At 41.7% G+C, this 19,028-nt stretch overlaps 1 protein-coding gene across 4 annotated transcripts in view; it reads right to left on the bottom strand.

Annotated features, from left to right (window-relative positions):
- Positions 1 to 19,028, bottom strand: part of METTL8 (methyltransferase like 8) — a 107,743-nt gene that overhangs the window by 88,023 nt on the left and 692 nt on the right. The window contains exons 1-2 of one of the 4 annotated variants that reach the window (XM_011991934.1): positions 18,667 to 18,775; positions 17,848 to 18,041 (exon numbers count right to left, since the gene is read on the bottom strand). The exons of 2 other annotated variants lie outside the window; for them this stretch is intronic. The gene's annotated coding sequence lies outside the window, so the exon portion shown is untranslated. Of the gene's footprint in view, positions 1 to 17,847; positions 18,042 to 18,666; positions 18,866 to 19,028 lie in introns of those variants that run through there. One more of the 4 variants, XM_011991932.1, reaches the window with a different exon arrangement.

Here is a 19,028-nt window from a genome sequence, read left to right as displayed (position 1 = left end):
CCTAAAATATTCTTTTTTCTATGTAAACTGAAATTACCTTTATAATTTGAAAATATAAAAATATTTTAAAATCATTAAGTATACAAATTCTATATAATATTTATGAGTAGAGGATCCATTCTAGGGAATAAAAGATGGTATAATAGGCAGTAGGTGACAGCCACACTAGAATGCTGGATTCCGGACCCAAATACCCAAGGGTCAATGTCCAGAGAAGGGTTGCTTAAAAGACCCCGAATTGTCCGAACAGGTAAAGCAGATGATTATGGATGCTGATTATGGTGGAGCAAAGAAACAGGAAGTAGAAAGAAATCATTAGAAATGGAAAAGGGTAACAGGAGAATGTGAGAAACAAACAGCCCATGCTAGAATGCTGAATTCCAGTTATCGAGAAACTTCCTATTCATCAACTGTGGCAGGCACTTGCTACACTGTCGTTTGACATTATGGCTGCTCTCTCTTTCCATTTGGTGACTGTGTTTCTGACGCACCAGGATCGTTTCATTTATAGTACTTGTTAATCATCAGACAGCAAACACAGATGGTACCAGTCAGGTCTGCCCAGCCTTGCTGCTGAAGCTGGAGTCAGCTCCTAGGAAAGCTCGTGCACCCTCTGCTGGTCATCTCTACACCAGGACAAGAGGATCTGTGTCCAAAGGAGGTAGGTAGCTTCCCATATTACAGGGATTTACCTTTGTATTCTCCAGCTAATTTCAGTGAAGACTTTGGGAACCATTTCCTCAAACTGCCACCTCAAACAGACAATTCCAGACTAAAACAATGCCTTCCTTTGTTATGCCAAAGAGAAATATCCTAAAAACTAAAGTGCTGTGAGAAAATTTTCCATCAAGAGCATTTTAAGTTCAATGATGTCACCTTATTCCTTAATAATTAAAGGTGTCCAGATGGCTGCAACACTTAATAAGGCTATAAAGCTCCATTAGCATTTACTCTGGTTGAAAAATCTGAGAACCACTCTAACAGATCATATTTGTATAGATTTTATAACTTACAAAAGCTCTCACATTCATTTTCACAACTGATCTTCAACTATCCTGTAAGTGAGGGACAAAGGTGGGAAAAGCATTTCTGTTATCACTGTTGTACAGGTGCAGGAGCTGAGGCTCGAGCACTTGGTCACACAGCCACAAGAGCCCACTCTCCAAGCAGGCTCCTGACTCCAAATTCTATGTTCTACTCAGTACGCTATTCCATCTGAGCTGCTGATCCGTAAGAGGTTTTCTAAAGAGTTGGCATCTATTTTAGCAGAGAGGTAAAAGACCTGAAATGCATATTTCCATAATACATCCCATTTTTGCTTCAAATGTCATCTAAATTTTAGATGCTGACCCCTACATATGAGGGGTTTGCATTGCAGGCAGTGGTTTTCCCAAAAAGAACATCAGCTTAACAAGGCAAGTGGATATCTTAGTAAGGAATCTACTGAAAACCAAATAAAGTTAACTCGGAATTTCTATGTGTGGCATGTCTATGCCCATAAAAAGTAGATCCTGTCAGGCTTTGTAGCGTTCACTAAGTCAGTGCTATATATGAAGCATGAAACTGGGTTGGGGATTCTCAAGTTCTGGTCCTGCTTTCCCTTGAATCTTTATAATCTCGATGATTTTCCCCATGAGAACAAAGCATTATGGATACTGTTCTGTTGGACTGCCAAGCTAAAAATCAGTACGCTGAAGAAGAGAGATGCAGCGAAATTTAGCCATAATCCCCAAAACTAAAGAAAAAAAGTAGTAATAATAAATAGATTCAAACAATTGTATAGGGTTTGCTTTGTGCTAGGCACTACTCTAAGTCATACACATGCACACACACACAAATTCATTTAGACCTTCCAAGAATCTTTACTAATAGATAAAGAAATTGAGGCACAGAGAAGTTAAGTAGTTCTAGTTACTTAAGGTAACTAGGGTTACACAGATAGTAAGCAGTGAGGCTGAGATCTGAACCCAGGCAGGCTGGTACATGAGTTCATCTTAATTACTAAGTTGTGCTACCCCTATACAGTGGTGTCTACCATATTCTTGTTGCATTTTTAAAGTAAATTTTAATTTCAGATTTACAAAAATGTTACAGATAGTATAGAGAATTTCCATATTTCTGATATAGTTTACCCCACTATTAAATCTTACATTATTATGGTATATTTATCATAATTAACAACTCCATAGTAGTATATTATTATAAACTTAAGTCCATACTTTATTCCATTTCCTTAATTTTTACCTAATGTCCTTTTTCTGTTCCGGGATCCCTTATTACATGAGATCGTGTCTTTTTTTTTTTTTTTTGAGACAGAGTCTCACTCTGTCATCCAGGCTGGAGTGCAGTGGCGCAATCTCAGCTCACTGCAACCTCTACCTCCTGGGTTCATGCCATTCTCCTGCCTCAGCCTCCCGAGTAGCTGGGATTACAGGTGCCTGCCACCACACCTGGCTAATTTTTTGTATTTTTAGTAGAGACGGGGTTTCACCGTGTTAACCAGGATGGTCTCGATATCCTGATCTCGTGATCCACCCGCCTTGGCCTCCCAAAGTGCTGGGATTACAGGTGTGAGCCACCACGCCCAGCCATGTCATCATGTCTTCTTAGCCTCCTATTTATTCTGACAGTATCTCAGATTTTCCTTGTTTATGAAGAATTTTGAGGTATACTGGTCAGGGTTTAACAGGTTTCTCTCCATTGTTAAGGTATATGCCCCTTTTACATAGTGTACTCTTTGGAAGGAAATCACTATGCAGAGCCCACATTTAAGAAATGGGCAGTTAAGCTCTACCTCCTTAAGGGCAGAATATCTACACAAAATGCTTGGAATTCTTTTGTATGGACGATTTGTCTCTTCTCTCCCATTCATTTATTTATTCAATCCTTTATTTATATCAGTACAGACCAGGGATATTTATGTTACACTTCAGGTTATAACTAAATACTAACTTAGTTATTTTGCTGCTCAAATTGTTTTGAGCTTTGGCCATTAAGAGCTCTTTCAGGCCAGGCATGGTGGCTTATGCCTATAATCCCAGCACTTCGGGAAGCTGAAGCTGGAGGATCACCTAAGCTCAGGAGTTCAAGACCAGCCTGGGCAACATGGTGAAACCCCATCTCTACCCAAAATACAAAAAATTAGCCAGGCATAGTAGCATGTGCCTGTGGCCCCAGCTACTTGGGAGGCTGAGGTGGGAAAACTGCTTGACCCCTGGAGGCGGCGGCTGCAGTGAGCTGAGATCATGCCACTGCTCTCCAGCCTGGGTGACTACCCTCATACTGGACTCCAGCATGACAGAGTGAGACCCTGTCTCAAAAAAAAAACAAAAACAAAAAAGGAAAATCCTTTCAGTTGGCTCCTATATTCCTTTTGACATAGTTCCATCACTGTGTTTTTGTTTTCAGCACTTCCTTACTTTCTGGCACTCATTTTGTATATTCCTGGATCTAGTCCTAGAAACAGCCATTTCTCCAAAGAATCTTTGTCCCTTTTATTAGAGAATGGTCTGGGTACCAGGTGTGTTCCTTGCTACTAGGTTGTCCTTGCTTCTCAGTCCTCTCAAGGGACAAAGCAAGGAAATATAGGTGTGCATAATAAACCAAGTATATACACATATCTATATAAATAATGTGTTTCTATATGCATCCATCTGTATCTATATTAAACTGGAGTTCATACTAGTATCTCCAACTCTAATCCATTACCACGCAGATCACTCCAACCTTCCCTTCTTGCTTGTCTATAGCCTTCTACTCTAACAGTAAGAAACCTGGTTTAATCACCATCCAGTTATTAATTGTTCAATTCCAGTACACTTATATAGTGGTTTCAGAATTATTACCCCATATCACCACAGGAAACTTTATCAACTGCAGTACAGTGCTTATGTACAGTTCCCATTGCCTTTAGTCTTACAGTCTCATTTCCAAAGTTACTCAGGCCAACACCTTTTCTCTGGCCCCTTTCAGTGAGGTTATTGCACACATTTGTAATACAGTTAGATTATTTCTGTCACTCTGCATTCCATCCTGGAATCCCCACACTCCTGATATTATTTTAAAATTTTTGAATATATTAAATTCCACTCTGTGCTTTAAAGCTCTATGGGTTTTAAGATAAGCATGGTGTCATGTACCCACCATTATAGTCTCAGACAAAATAGTTCCCATGTGACTGATTTAAACCTCTCCTTTCCTCAAACTCTGTTTCTGTTACATTTCTAAACAGAGAATGTACTGTATATCATTGCTTCTCATCCTTTCCCCTTACAACATGTTCACATTTATAAATATGTGATCTCACTTCAATCCTGAGTGTTTCCACCAAGCAGATGACTGAGTAAAACTTAGAGAAAGAAAGTGTTGGCTGGGCACTGTGGCTCACACCTGTAATCCCAGCACTTTGGGAGGCCAAGGTGGGCAGATCACTTGAACTCAGGAGTTCAAGACCAGCCTGGGCAACGTGGTGAAACCCTGTCTCTACAAAAAATACAATAATTTTATTTAAAAACAGCAAAAGAAAGCGGCTTGGTCAAGATCTCAGGAAGTGATGGTGCTGGCACTAGAACTTGTAGCTTTTGACTCCTGGTATGATGCTCTTCCCGCTAGACTATTCTTTTGTCTTTTCAGTAGAGACTGGCGTGGTTATGCAGAGAGACAAGAAGAAGAAAAAGAAGAGGAGGCAGACAAGGTGGTAAGTGATTATTTAAAGCATATCTTATATTAACAGAAGCTTTTAAACTAAAAGTATAATAAAGTGGAATTTTAGTTCCGCAAATTAGGTGAACTTGACACTCCAAAATCCTTTCTGCTATCAACCACCCCTAAATGGCTGGATTAATATGTTTTAAAAAGAAATCCTGTTAAACATACCCCTGAGCCAGCAAGAAAGAGAAATCCTCAGAGACCAAAAGCTAGCAAAAGTCCAGAGCTGAATGAGCACTGAGGTTAGCAGCCACCCAAAGCTTACGATGTATAAAAAACAAAATATGTCACAAAAATTGATCTAAATAAACCCAAGTTTGGTTGAACAATAGAAAGTATATCAATGTAATGTGCCACATTACCAGATTAAAATAAAAGATCGTATAATGACCTCAGCAGATACAGAAAAGGCATCTGATAAAATTCAACATTCACTCATGATTAAAAATCAAAACTTTTAGTTACTGTGAAATGGAAGACAATTTCATTAACTTGATAGAGGGTAGCTGCCAAAAACTTACAATGTCATCCTTAATGGTGAAATATTAGAAGTATTCCCTTTATAAACATGAATAAGACAAGGATGTCCATTATCAATGGTCCTACTCAACACTGCACTGGAGGTCCTGGCCAGGACAGTAAGAAAGGAAAGAAAAATAAAAAGTAAAAGGTAGAGGAGGAAGTAACAAACTGTCACAATTTCCTAAGGATATGATTATCTACACAGAAAAAAATCCCCTAAACCCTACAAATGACAATTATTACTATTAAATGGAAAGTTTGGCAAGATTGCCAAATAAAAGATCAATATACAAATAGACAATTATATTTTCATATACTAGCAAACATATAGTTAGAAAACCTAATTTTAAAATATACTATTTAGCAGGACACAGTGGTACCACTTGTAGTCCCAGCTACTCAGGAGGCCGAGGCAGGAGGATCACTTGAGCCTAGGAGTTTGAGATCGTAATGCATGATGATCACACCTGTGAATAGCCACTGCACTCCAGCCTGGGCAGCACAGTGAGACCCTACTTCTAAAAAAAATACATACATATATACACACACAAACACATATTTATAACAATGATGAAAAATATAATATACTTAGGAAGTTGTAAAATATGCAAGTCCTTTAAAGAAAAAATTATAAAACTTCACTAAGCCACTCATGAAGATCTAACTAAATAAATGGAGAGTTACATAGTGACTCTTGAATACAATGGGTTTAAACTTCATGGATCCACTTATATGAGGATTTTTTTAACCAAACTCGGATTGGAAATACAGTATTTGGGGGATGTGAAATCTGCATATAAGGAGGGCCAACTTTTCATATACTTGGGTTCCACAGGGTCAATTGAAAGACTTGAGGATTTGTGGATTTTGCTATATGGGGCATCCTGGAACCAAACTCCCTAGTAATCTGAGGAAAGACTCTATAGTCTTCATAGATAGGATTATTTGATATGGTAAAGACGTCAGTTCTCTTCAAACTGATACACAGATTTAATGCCATCCCAATCAAAATTTCAATAAGGTTTTGGGGAAGCCCAAGCTGATTTTAAAAGGTATATGAAAGTGCCAACGGCAAAAAAGAAATAAGACACTCCTAAAGAAGAGGAGTAAGATGGAACACTTCCCCTACCAGCTCTCAAGCCTTATGATAAAACCGCAGTGAATAAGTGGTGACTTATCACCACTGGGGAAAGAAAAATAGGATAATGGAACAGAAAACAGAGCATAGAAATAGACTTGACCAGATAGGTAACTTATCTACAACAGAACTAGCACCGCAGATCTGTGAAGAAATGAAGGGACTATTCAATAAGTGGGTCTGGAACAAGTGATTATTCATATTTAAAAAATAATAATAATGAAAGGATCTCTAATTTATACCATATCTCAAATCAATTTCATTACTGATTGAAGACTTAAGTGGGAAAGTTAAAACTTTAAAACCTAGAAAAAGAATAAGAGGATATCTTTATAACCTCAAGTTAAGCAATTCTTAAACAAGAGTAAAATTATAACCATAAAAGGAAATACTAATTACTTTTACCACATTTAATGTGAGCTTCTTTTTTGATATAGTATCAAATAAGCCACAAATTGGGAGAAGATATTTGTAACACATATTATGATGAAGGATTGGTATGGAGAAACATGCAGAAACATTCGAAACATTCTTTTTTTTTTGAGACAGAGTCTTGCTCTGTTGCCCAGGCTGGAATGCAGTGACGCGATCTCGGCTCACTGCAACCTCTGCCTCCCGGGTTCACACCATTCTCCTGCCTCAGCCTCCAGAGTAGCTGGGACTACAGACGCCTGCCACCACGCCCAGCTAATTTTTTGTATTTTTAGTAGAGACAGGGTTTCACTGTGTTAGCCAGGATGGTCTCGATCTCCTGGTCTCGTGATCCACCCACCTTGGCCTCCCAAAGTGCTGGGATTACAGGTGTGAGCCACCACACCTGGCCAACATGCAGAAACATTGTAAACATTAAGAAGAAAAAGACACACAATCTAATAGAAAATGGGCAAAAGTCAAGATCAGGCTTTGCACAAGAATGAAAAAAGGAATGCCTAGTAACATTAAAAAAGATGCTCAACTGTATTTATAACACGGAAAATGCATTAAAAATCATAACATGATAGAGTCTTATATTCACCACATTGCCAAAAACTTAAGTCTGACAATACAAATGCAGGCAAGGATGTAAAGTAATGGGAAGTCAGCTAATAGGATAGAAATTACTATAATGACATATAGAGTCAACATGGTATCACCTAATAAAGCTGAAGGTGTGTGATATGGTTTGGCTGTGTCCTCAACCACATCTCATCTTGAATTGTGGTTCCCATAATCTCCACATGTCATGGGAGGGATCCAGTGGGAGGTAACTGAATTATGGGGGGTGGTTATACTCATGCTGATCTCATGATAGTGAGTTCTCATGAGATCTGAGGGTTTATAAGGGACTTCTCCCCTGCTTCACTCAGCATGTCTCCTTGCTGCTGCCATGTGAAGGACATGTTTGCTTCCCCTTCTGATTGTAAGTTTCTTGAAGCCTCTTGAGTCATGTGGAACTGTGAGACAATTAAACCTCTTCCCTTTATAAATTACCCAGTCTCAGGTATGAGAACTGTAGCATGAGAACTGTACTATGAGAACAGTAGCATGAAAACAGACTAATATAGTGAATTGGTACCAGGAATGGGGTGCTGCTATAAAGATACCCAAAAATGTGGAAGTAATAAAATTGGGTAACAGGGCCAGGCACGGTGGCTCAAGCCTGTAATCCCAGCACTTTGGGAGGCCGAGACGGGCGGATCACGAGGTCAGGAGATCGAGACCATCCTGGCTGACATGGTGAAACCCCATCTCTACTAAAAATACAAAAAACTAGCTGGGCACAGTGGCGGGCGCCTGTAGTCCCAGCTACACGGGAGGCTGAGGCAGGAGAATGGCGTGAACCCAGGAGGCGGAGCTTGCAGTGAACTGAGATCCGGCCACTGCACTCCAGCCTGGGCAACAGAGTGAGACTCCGTCTCAAAAAAAAAAAAAAAAAAAAAGAATTGGGTAACAGGCAGAGGGTGGAACTGTTTGGAGGGCTCAAAAGACAGGAAAATGTGAGAAAGTTTGGAACTTCCTAGAGACGTGTAGGGCTCAGAAGACAGGAAGATGTGGGAAAGTTTGGAACTTCCTACAGACCTGCTGAATGGCTTTGACCAAAATATTGATAGTGATATGGACAATAAAGTCCTACCTGAGGTTGTCTCAGATGGAAATGAGGAACTTGTTGGGAACTGGGCTAAAAGTCATTCTTGCTATACAAAGATACTGGAGGCATTTTGCCCCCGCCCTAGAGATCTGTGGAACTTTGAACTTGAAAGAGATGATTTAGGGTATCTGTAGAAAGAAATTTCTAAGCAGCAAAGTGCTCAAGAGGAAGCAGAGCATAAAAGTTTGAAAAATGTGCAGCCTGATAATGCAGTAGAAATGAAAAACCCATATTCTGGGGAGAAATTCAAGCCAGCTGCAGAAATTTGCATAAGTAACGAAGAGCCAAATGCTAATCACCAAGACAATGGGGAAAATGTCTCCAGGGCATGTCAGAGAATTTTGAGGCAGCCCCTCCCATCACAGGCCCAGAGGTCTACCAGGGAAAAATGGTTTCCGGGGCTGGGTGCAGGGACCCCCTACTGTGTGCAGCCTCAGGACTTGGTGCCCTGCACCCCAGCTGCTCCAACTGTGGCTAAAAGGGGCCAAGGCACAGCTCAGGCCATGGCTTCAGAGGGGGCAAGCCCCAAGCCTTGGCAGCTTTCACATGGTATTGGGCCTGTGGGTGCACAGAAGTCAAGAATTGAGTTTGGGGAACCTCTGCCTAGATTTCAGAAGAAGTATAGAAATGTCTGGATGTCCAAGCAGAAGTTTGCTGCATGGGTGGAGCCCTCATGGAGAACCTCTGCTATGGCAGTGTTGAAGGGAAATGTGGTATGGAGCCCCCACACAGAGTCCCTACTGGGGCACTGCCTAGTGGAAATGTGAGAAGAGGGCCCCCGTCCTCCAGACCCCAGAATGGTAGATCCACCGACAGCTTGCACCGTGTGCCTGGAAAAGCCTCAGACACTCAACACCAGCCCATGAAAGCAGCCAGGACAGAAGCTGTGCCCTGCAAAGCCACAGGTGTGGAGCTGCCCAAGGCCATAGGAGCCCACCTCTTGTATCAGCATGCCCTGGATATGAGACAGGGAGTCAAAGGAGATCATTTGGGAACTTTAAGGTTTAATGACTGCTCTATTGGATTTCAGACTTGCATAGGGCTTGTAGCCCCTTTGTTTTGGCCAATTTCTCCCATTTGGATTAGGTGTATTTACCCAATGCCCGTACCCCCATTATATCTAGGAAATAAATAGCTTGCTTTTGATTTTACAGGCTCATAGGCAGAAGGGACTTGCCTTGTCTCAGATGAGATGTTGGACTTACATTTTTGAGTAAATGCTGGAATAAGACTTTGGGGGACAGTTGGAAGGACATAATTGTGTTTTGAAATGTGAGGACATGAGCTCTGGGAGGGGCCAGGGGCAGAATATGGTTTGGCTGTGTCCCCACCCAAATCTCATCTTGAATTGTAGTTCCCATAATCTCCACATGTTGTGGGAGGGACCCAGTGGGAGGTAACTGAATCATGGGGGTGGTTACCCTCATGCTGTTCTCATGATAGTGAGTGTGCTCTCACGAGATCTGATGGTTTTATAAAAGGCTTTTCCTCCACTTTGCTCTGCACTTCTTGCTGCTTCTGGACATGTTTGCTTCTCCTTCTGCCATGACTGTAAATTTCCTGAGGCCTCCCCAGCCATGAGGAATTGTGAGTCAATTAAACCTCTTCCCTTTATAAATTACCCAGTCTCGGGTATCTTTATTAGCAGTGTGAGAACGGACTAATACAATGCATATACCACATAATTCAGCAATTAAGTACCTAGGTATATACTCTGGAGCAACTCTTTGTGGCAGCAGAATTATAGCACAGTCCCCAAGATACTCAACCCCTCATCCTCTGCACAGTCCACCAGTGTGGATGGGACCTGTGAAAATGATGGACAGTCATCTCCTTCATAGGTTACTTTTATGTAAGACCTCATCTTAGCAGAGGAGGCCAGAGAGACATTCTCTTATTTGCCTTGAAGAAGCAGACTGCCAGGTTGTGAAAAGGGCCATGTGGCAGGGAATAGTTATACATTAGTCTCAGAGCTGAGGAATTCAGTCCTATAGCTGCTAGGAATGGAATTGTGTCAATATCCAGTGAGGGTAGAACAGGACTGTGAGTCGCAGATGAGACCACAGCTCAGGCTGACACCACAATTTCAGCCTGGTGAGATCCTGAGCAGAGAATTAGGCTATGCTGTTTTAGGACTTCTAAAGGACTTTGAGGTAATGAATGGGTGTTAATTTAAGTTACTAAAACTGTAGTAATTTGTTACACAGCAAAAGAAAACTAATGCATTCTTTAACATGTGTGCCAGGAGACAGGGATAAGAATGTCTGTAACAGCACTTTTCTAGAAATAAAAAACCGGAAAGAGGCCAGGCACGGTGCCTCACGTCTGTAATCCCAGCACTTTGGGGGGCCGAGGCAGGCGGATCATGAGGTCAGGTGTTCGAGACCAGCCTAGCCAACATAGTGAAACCTCATGTCTCCTAAAAATACAAAAATTAGCCAGGCATGGTGGCAGGCACTAGTAATCCCAGCAACTCGGGAGGCTGAGGCAGGAGAATTGCTTGAACCCAGAAGGCAGAGGTTGCAGTGAGCTGAGATTGCGCCACTGTACTCCAGCCTGGGCAACAGAGTGAGATTCTATTTCAAAAAACACAGAAAGAAAAACAAAAAACCTGAAAGAAACAAAAAGCCTAGCTAGTAGAAAGGGGATAAATTAATTATAACAAATTCATACAAGGAAATACAATACAGTAGTAAAAATGAATGAACATCGTAAAATGTAATGTTGAGAAAAATACAGTCAAGCTATAGAAGAGTACACATTTGAATGATGTTCAAAAACATTTAAAACAATTTTTTATTTATCTAAAGAAGAAAGAGGGATCTGGGAACCAGCAGGGCACATAAGAGATGTCAAAGTTTTAGGTAATATTCTGTTTCTTTTTAAGTTGATGATAAGTATACGGGTGTTCATTTTATAACTGTTATTTGTATATTATGCTATGTTATCTGTAACATAGCATAAAAGGATTGATATTCTTTTGAATAAATATTGTTTAAAATAAGAGGGTGAGTCTGCAAGCTTTACTATCAATCCTTTAAACCTAAATCTTTCTGAAAACTTCATATATGCATTAATACACTGTGTGTTCAGACACACATCATTAAAATATAGAGAGGAAAGAAAACATAAGAACCAAACTTGTGGTCAAAAGGTTCAATAACTTCAAAATAAATTTCCAAAAGTGACTTGCACCTGGACTACTACAATTACCTGCTAAGTGGTCTCTCATATTTTACCCTTGTTCTTGATGCTGCAGCCAAATATCTGTTTAAAAAGAATGTCATATCACTCTAATGGTTTTTCATCACATTTCCATAGTTCCACATGGTCTGACCCCTACGTACTTTTGGGATCCGATTTTATTCCCCTTTCCCACATGCCCTAGCCACATAACAAATCCTAACATTCCTTAGCACTAATGTATAATGCTGCTGCACACCTTTAATAAAATCCAGGCATTGTTTCTTTGGCATCACATCATGTTTCCAATTTGTTTTGAGGAGTTTGGGAATGTTTATTGTGTTTCTGTTTTATTAGGATTTCACTTGATTCTTTTCTTTTCCTCATCCTTAATATCCACTATATCAGAAGTCCTGTCAACTCTACTTCCAAAATTTATCTTGAATCTTGTTCACTTCTTTCCATCTCTCCTGTTACCACTCTAGTCCAAAACACTATAATCTCTTACCTGGTTGAACACAATAGCCACCTGTCTCCTTCTAACTATTCTTGCCCTCCACAATATTTTTTCCACTCTATAGCCATAATGACCTTTTTGTAACACAAAATAGATCACGTCACTCCCCTCTTCAAAGCCTCCTATCATAACAGAATAAAATCCAAAATTCCTTACCATGGCCTACAAAGCTTGACATGTCTTGGTCCCATTCGACTGCTCCAAATTTACCTCCCTCCTGCACACTAAAGAGTCACACTGGCCTTCTGAGAGTTTTTGACTTCTTATTATAAGCCTTAGGGATCCTGAACTCAAGCATCCCTTTGCCTGGACTACTACTCTGGACTGTTGCAGATCAGCTCCTCCTTATCATTCAGGGCTCAGCTTACAAGTATTCTCTTCCACTCTGGCTAAAGCAGGGTGTTCAACCACCCTCCAGCACATCACCCTGTTTTATTTTCTTCACAGCACTTATCGCTACCTGAAAATCTTATTTTTTTCATCTATTTATTTATTGTCTATCTCCTCCCACATGTAGGGACCTTGTCTATCCTGTTTACAGCCATACGCTAAGCCAAAATTTTTTTCCTGCACATTATGGATGAAAAACAAAAACATGTTGAATAAATGACTTCCTATAGCTTGATTAAAATTTGTCTCTGAATAAATGTTCAAGTTTAATAACCTGAGTATTTTATACATTTATTCAGTTATATTATGCTTCTTTAAACAAAGTATATGAACAAAAAGCATTTTATTAACTTTTGAATTAGTATTTCTTCTTTCTTGTCTTTAAAATATCATGACTAGGATAGTTAAGTATTCTGTAAACATAACACAGACAAAGAATAGAAAAAAAAAAAAGAAGAACCAATATTTGTTCTATGCCCAAAACCAAGAGAAGTCATTTTCCAGTCATAAAACTGTATCTATTTATGCCATTTTACCTTCAACAAATGGAAAATATCTACTTTATAGGTAGAAGTCTTAAGGATTTAAGTTTTTTTGAAAGTTATTTAATAATATTGTGACTTCCTACTGATTTAAAGAATAAGTGGAGACTATATCTGCATCTAAGCTAAAAGTAGCTGCTATTGCCAGGTATTGTGGTATATGCCTATAATCCCACTATACATCTCAGCTACTCGGAAGGCTGAGGCAGGATGATTGCTTAAGCCCAGGAGTTCAGGACCAGCCTTTGAGATTTATTCCCAAGAAAATAAAAGAAAGTAAAAAAAAAAAAAAAAAAAAGGGTACTTAGCTGCTGATAATAGATTCTATACAAACATACTGTTTTTTATAGTCCATTCATTCATTCAACATATGCATTAACCACATTTTAGGTAGTGTAAAGCAGGGAGAATTATATTACTACTCAGTTTCTGCCCAGGTTAGTTGGGAAGACAGACAAATGACAATTCTAATATAGTGCCACAACAGTGTAGACAGTAACATGGAAGCACAGAAAAGGCTACTAAGTAAGCTGGAGGAGTTAGGGGAAGGGTCTCAGTGGAGCTCGGATACCTGGGATGAGTCTTGAGATAAACTGATAAGAGGAGAGGAAAGGAAGCTTCAGATAAAAAAAAAAAATCTCAAATATAAAGGCACATGGGCTTGAGAAAGTCGGCAAACATGTCAGAACCACAAAAGCAAACATGAGGGATGGCCAAAGAAATGAAGCTGAAAATATGGGCAAGATCATGAAAATGTGGGAAGATAATGAAGTGCCCGCTACTCTACCCAAAGAGATTCAGATTTTATACTAAAGGTATACCTTATGTGAACCCCTAGGGATTTTGTACACATATCTTCAAGGCTATGAGATTTCTGTATGAGAAACCTAGCACTTTTTAATTGAGTGCTGTCACAAGATTTGAATTCACACATGTGTGTTTAGGAGTGTACTGCTAAACAAGTGGTGCTGTTTGTCATTGGTGCATGTTAACAAGAATGAAATGGGGACTACTATATGTAAATAATGTTGTTTGTCAAGTGAAGGACAAATGAAGCCATGACATATTGAACAAAGGAAGGTTTTGTGGTGATTTAAATAAAGAAAAGAGGTGAAGGCATCAAGTAATCTCTCAACACAAGGGCAATATGGACAGACCTTTCTTTAAGGAAGGTACGCCACAGAGGACATTCATGATTAGAGCTTTTTAGGTCCAACTAAAGTCTCATTGCTCACAATCATTTGAATTTACTGGTTTTATAGCTTTGTTTCATTTACCTTGTAGATGTTTGGGTGTTATCGGTGTATAAAAGATACAACACATACATACACAAATTAAAAAGACAAAAAAAAAGAAAGAGACAACATGAAGAGTTTATACCTAGTTTTATCTTTGCATATATGTGACATACTAAAAAAGGTTTTAAGTTAACAATGGAAGATCCTGGGTACCTTATTTGGGTATAAGAAATACTGCTCGGCTGGGTGTGGTGGCTCATGCCTGTAATCCCAGTACTTTGGGAGGCAGAGGCGGGCAGATCAGCTGAGGTCAGGAGTTTGAGACCAGCCCGATCAATATGATGAAACCCCATCTCTACTAAAAATACAAAAATTAGCCGGGTGTGGTGGTATGCGCCTGTAATCCCAGCTACTTGGGAGGCTGAGACAGGAGAATCACTTGAACCCGGGAAGCAGAGGTTGCAGTGAGCCGAGATCATGCCATTGCACTCCAGTCTGGGCAACAAGAGCAAAAAACTCCATCTCAAAAAAAAAAAAGAGAAAGAAATTCTGCTATGGGCCAGGAGTGGTAGCTTATGCCTGTAATCCCAGCACTTTGGGAGGCCAAGGTGGGGGGATCATCTGAGGTCAGGAGTTCATGACCAGCCTGGTCAACATGGCAAAACCCCGTCTTTACTAAAAATATTAAAATTAGCCAAGTGTGGTGGTGCACACCTGTAATCCCAGCAACTGGGGAGGCTGAGGCAGGAGAATCACTTGAACCTGGGAGGTGGAGGCTGCAGTGAGCTGAGATCGCCTCACTGTACTCCAGCCTGGGCGACAGAGCAAGATTCCATCTCAAAAACAAAAAACAAAAACAGCAACAGGAAAGGGGCCTGTCTAGGGACTAGGGGAGGGATAGCATTAGGAGAAACACCTAATGTAGGTGACAGGTTGATGGGTGCAGCAAATCACCATGGCACGTGTATACCTATGTAACAAAACTGCACGTTCTACACATGTACCCCAGAACTTACAGTGTAATAAAAATAAATAAATATATAAGAAATTCTGCTATGGGTGTTTGCAGCCACTGAAACAATGCAACAGGCAAGTGACAGGTTGTGCTTTAGGAAAATCACTCTGGCACCTGTATGGAGGAGGGCTGGAATTAAAAGAACCCAAGTGATAGCAGCAGGAGGCAGACAAATCCTAGGCAGATGGGGGCGGGTCCCCAGTGAAACCCGACCTTTAAGCTGAAGACAGTTTAAAGCCTAGCTACATGTCCTGAATAAATCTAAGGACCAGATTGAGAACCTCTCTTCCCATTTGGCACACTTTCCTCTGATTGATACCCACCCTTCTCTCATTTGTTTTTTCATACTGTTGTGCCCACCTTTGAGTGGTGCCTTTGTTTTAGCCTCTTTTGCATACTCACAAATCAATCACCTGGCACTTCCCTATTCTGAGCCCATAAAAGCCCCAGACCCAGCCATGCTGGCAAAGAGGCCACCCTACTTTGGGTGGGGGACCACCCTTGTGTCCCCCCTTGGCTGAGAATAAAAGGAGTTAACCAGCTTGCTTTAGGCAGACAGTAAGGGAAGGGTCCATGAAGAACCTACGACCTGCACCAAAAGTGCTTACACCAGATGTTTAGTGCAGATAAGGGAACTTGCACAGAGGGGTTGCCTAAACATGCCCACAGTAGAAAATTCCATTCCCTAACACATGCGCAGTAAGGGAAATAATCAATATGGAGTAGCTCAGACTAAGGGCCCATAAGCACACTGGAAGGATGAGGTGGAGCTTCCAGAAATTTGCACGTTAAGCCCAGGTATTCAACTGTAAAGGGGGCAACCAGCAACCTGCTTTCAGGATCCCTTTCTTTACTGAGAGCTTTCCTTTCACTAAATAAATTCTACTCCACTCACTCTCTGGGGTCCACACATCTAATTCTTCCTGGTTGTGAGACAAAAACTCAGACCTAGCTTAGCTGAGAGCAAAAATCCTGCATCAAGAGTTGTTCAGTTGCTCAATGAAACTCTTCTCTGTTCTCCTCACCCTCCAGTTGTTAGTGTAATCTCATTCTTGGACATGGGACAAGAGCTCAGAATGCCACCAAACATGGGTAGGAAGAAGACAGTAACACAGTAGCTCTCCACCCCACCAGCAGCACCTGGTGGCCACCCCATGCAACAAGAAGCAGGGCAGGTGGCCAGGTCAGCCCCAGAGCCGTGGGCTGGAGTGGGGTAACAGGACTGATAGGGCTGTTAACACGCCCCTGTTCATCAGGCTGCAGATGGCAGGTCTAAAAGAGCTGTTAGCATGCTGTAACACCCACCTCTGGGGCTTCTGACCCATTTGGTTACCACCACCTTCCCCTAGTCTGGACTCCAGAGTCCACTGTGGGAGTCACTTGTGACATGCCTGGTCCAGTCGCAAACTGTGCATGGAGCCAGCTCCTGTGCCGGCACTTGGAGCAACCAGCTGGACGCCACACAACTCTGCACTCGCTAGCTCAGACACCCTCTCCTGCCAGGGGCTGAGCCCACAGTCAGGTGGCCACAGGATCCATGCCTGCATGCAAGCCAGGAGTGGCCCAGTGGGCCAGTTGTGCAGGGCACCTCCTGTGGCAATGCCAGCCCAAGAAAGGCCTGGGTAGGTCTCTGGCTGCGGAGGTCTCCAGTTGGCAAAGCAACGTCAAAAAAAAAAAAAAAAAATCCTGTGTCACAAGTAAGGCAGAAATTAGAAGGCTACTTAATAATGTGATAAAAAATGGTGAGGCCCTAAATTACTTAGATGAAATGAAGATGAGATGGATAAGAGAATCTAAAGGACTTGGTTGTGGGTGAGGAACAGCAAGGCATCCAGGATGACTCTCCTTTGGTGATGACTTAGTGGTGAAATAAAGGCCACAGGAAAGAAGACAAACAAGTGGGGGCAAAGAGGAAGAAGAAATGAGAGAGTTGATGAATTCAATTCAGCAATGATTTGAATTTCATTTAAGCCAAAGAAAACCCAGTTATCTTTTTAGGGTTCCAGTTGTCTCAGTGACAGCTGCATTCATGAATTACCAAATTAACTATTGTAGCACTCTCTAAAAATATACAAAGCACTCTACCGTATGCTGTAAATAAGTCATGAAAAATCAGCAAAAGCTTGAGGCCTGAAGGAAATTCAGCAGTGTTAAAAAGAGATATGGCCAATTTTTACTAAACACTTAAACTGTGACCTAACACACTCACCCAGTACTGTAAGTACTCACCTAATGTTATCAACAGATTCTTGGAAACTGACTGTAAGCAAAATGACATATAACAAAACCATTTTACCATAGGCCAATTTATATAAACAAGAGTTAAGTTCCTATATTTCTGGTCACAAAAACATCACCAAACTCCTAAATAAAAACCAAAACACTTCTAATATTATACATTGAAATAAATGGGAGCTATACATACATTTAAGGAAGATTAATAAAAACAAGTAAGATAGTTATTTACCCAATTATTCCAGTTCAGGGTTGAGGGTGGCTGAAGCCTATCCACTCAGCTCAGGGTGCAAGGTGGGAACTAACCCTTGGACACGAGGACATTCCATCGCAGGGAGCACTCACACCCACACTCAGACAGGAAAAACAGACAAGGCCAATTCACCCAGCCTGCACTGAGATGTGGCAGGCAGTACCCTGGGGCACCTGGTGAAAACCCATGCAGACGTGGGGAGAAGGCGCAAGGTCCACAAAAATAGTAGCCCCGGTAGGAACTTCTTATTATTTTTTTTCTCCTCAAGTTATACAAAATGACACTGAACGAAAAACTGCGATAAGAGACCCTGCTGTACTGTACTTTTTGCTCTGCCAGTCAGCACCTATGAACAAGAGGTAGCATGCCCAAGTCCACGTGGGAGATACAGCAGCATCACCCTTAAGGGACTTATGGACACACGTGGTACATGCTTGCTGAAAGTTTAGTGTGCTGGGAACTTTGAACACACAGGCAGGGCTAAAGTGTATCTTTTACTTAGAGACATCGACAAGGAATATCTTAGGCCGTCCAATAAGAATGTAAGCATTTCATATTTTATTCCCTATAAAGAAAAAAGAATGGAAGCGAGAGGAAAGAAAATGAAGCAATTATCGCAAAACCAGCCAGAGTCCCGGCAGGCCACCCAAAGACTGGCCTCCAGGAAAGAGTAACTCAATCCCAGTTTGGAGGGTGAAACTAAGAGTGAATGGGAAGCCAGCATCTTCCTAATACAAAAGCACAGTTTACCGTCCTTCTCAGCCAACGTGCGGCTGAAGGGAAAGCCGCGGGGCGTACCTTTAGCACGGGACGCTGCTTTGGGGGGATCGCCCTCGACACAGCGTCCCTCCCGGCACCTGGCCAGAACCTCCCAGGGCGAAGGTCAGGGGCCGAGAGGCTTGCGGGTACCAGGGCAGTGAGGGACGGATCCCTAAGTGCAGGGCGCACACACGAAGCGGAGACCTGGAAGCGGGAGCACCACGTCCCCAAGGACCTGCCCAGCGAGCCACTCGCAGCCCAGAACGGCGTGCCTGCTAGACAGCGCAGCCTCCGCGGGCCGGAGGAGGCGGGGCCGCGGCGGGCAGAGGCGGGGCCGGGCAAGCCCTCGCTCCCAGCTGCCTGACGGGAATGGGCTTCTGACCCATTTGGTTACCACCACC

The sequence above is a fragment of the Mandrillus leucophaeus genome, unplaced genomic scaffold (genome assembly GCF_000951045.1).
Source record: "Mandrillus leucophaeus isolate KB7577 unplaced genomic scaffold, Mleu.le_1.0 Scaffold40, whole genome shotgun sequence".
Taxonomy (NCBI): Eukaryota; Metazoa; Chordata; class Mammalia; order Primates; family Cercopithecidae; genus Mandrillus; species Mandrillus leucophaeus.
The sequence above is the reverse complement of the archived record's forward strand: the minus strand, read 5'-3'. Positions and strand labels throughout refer to the sequence as shown.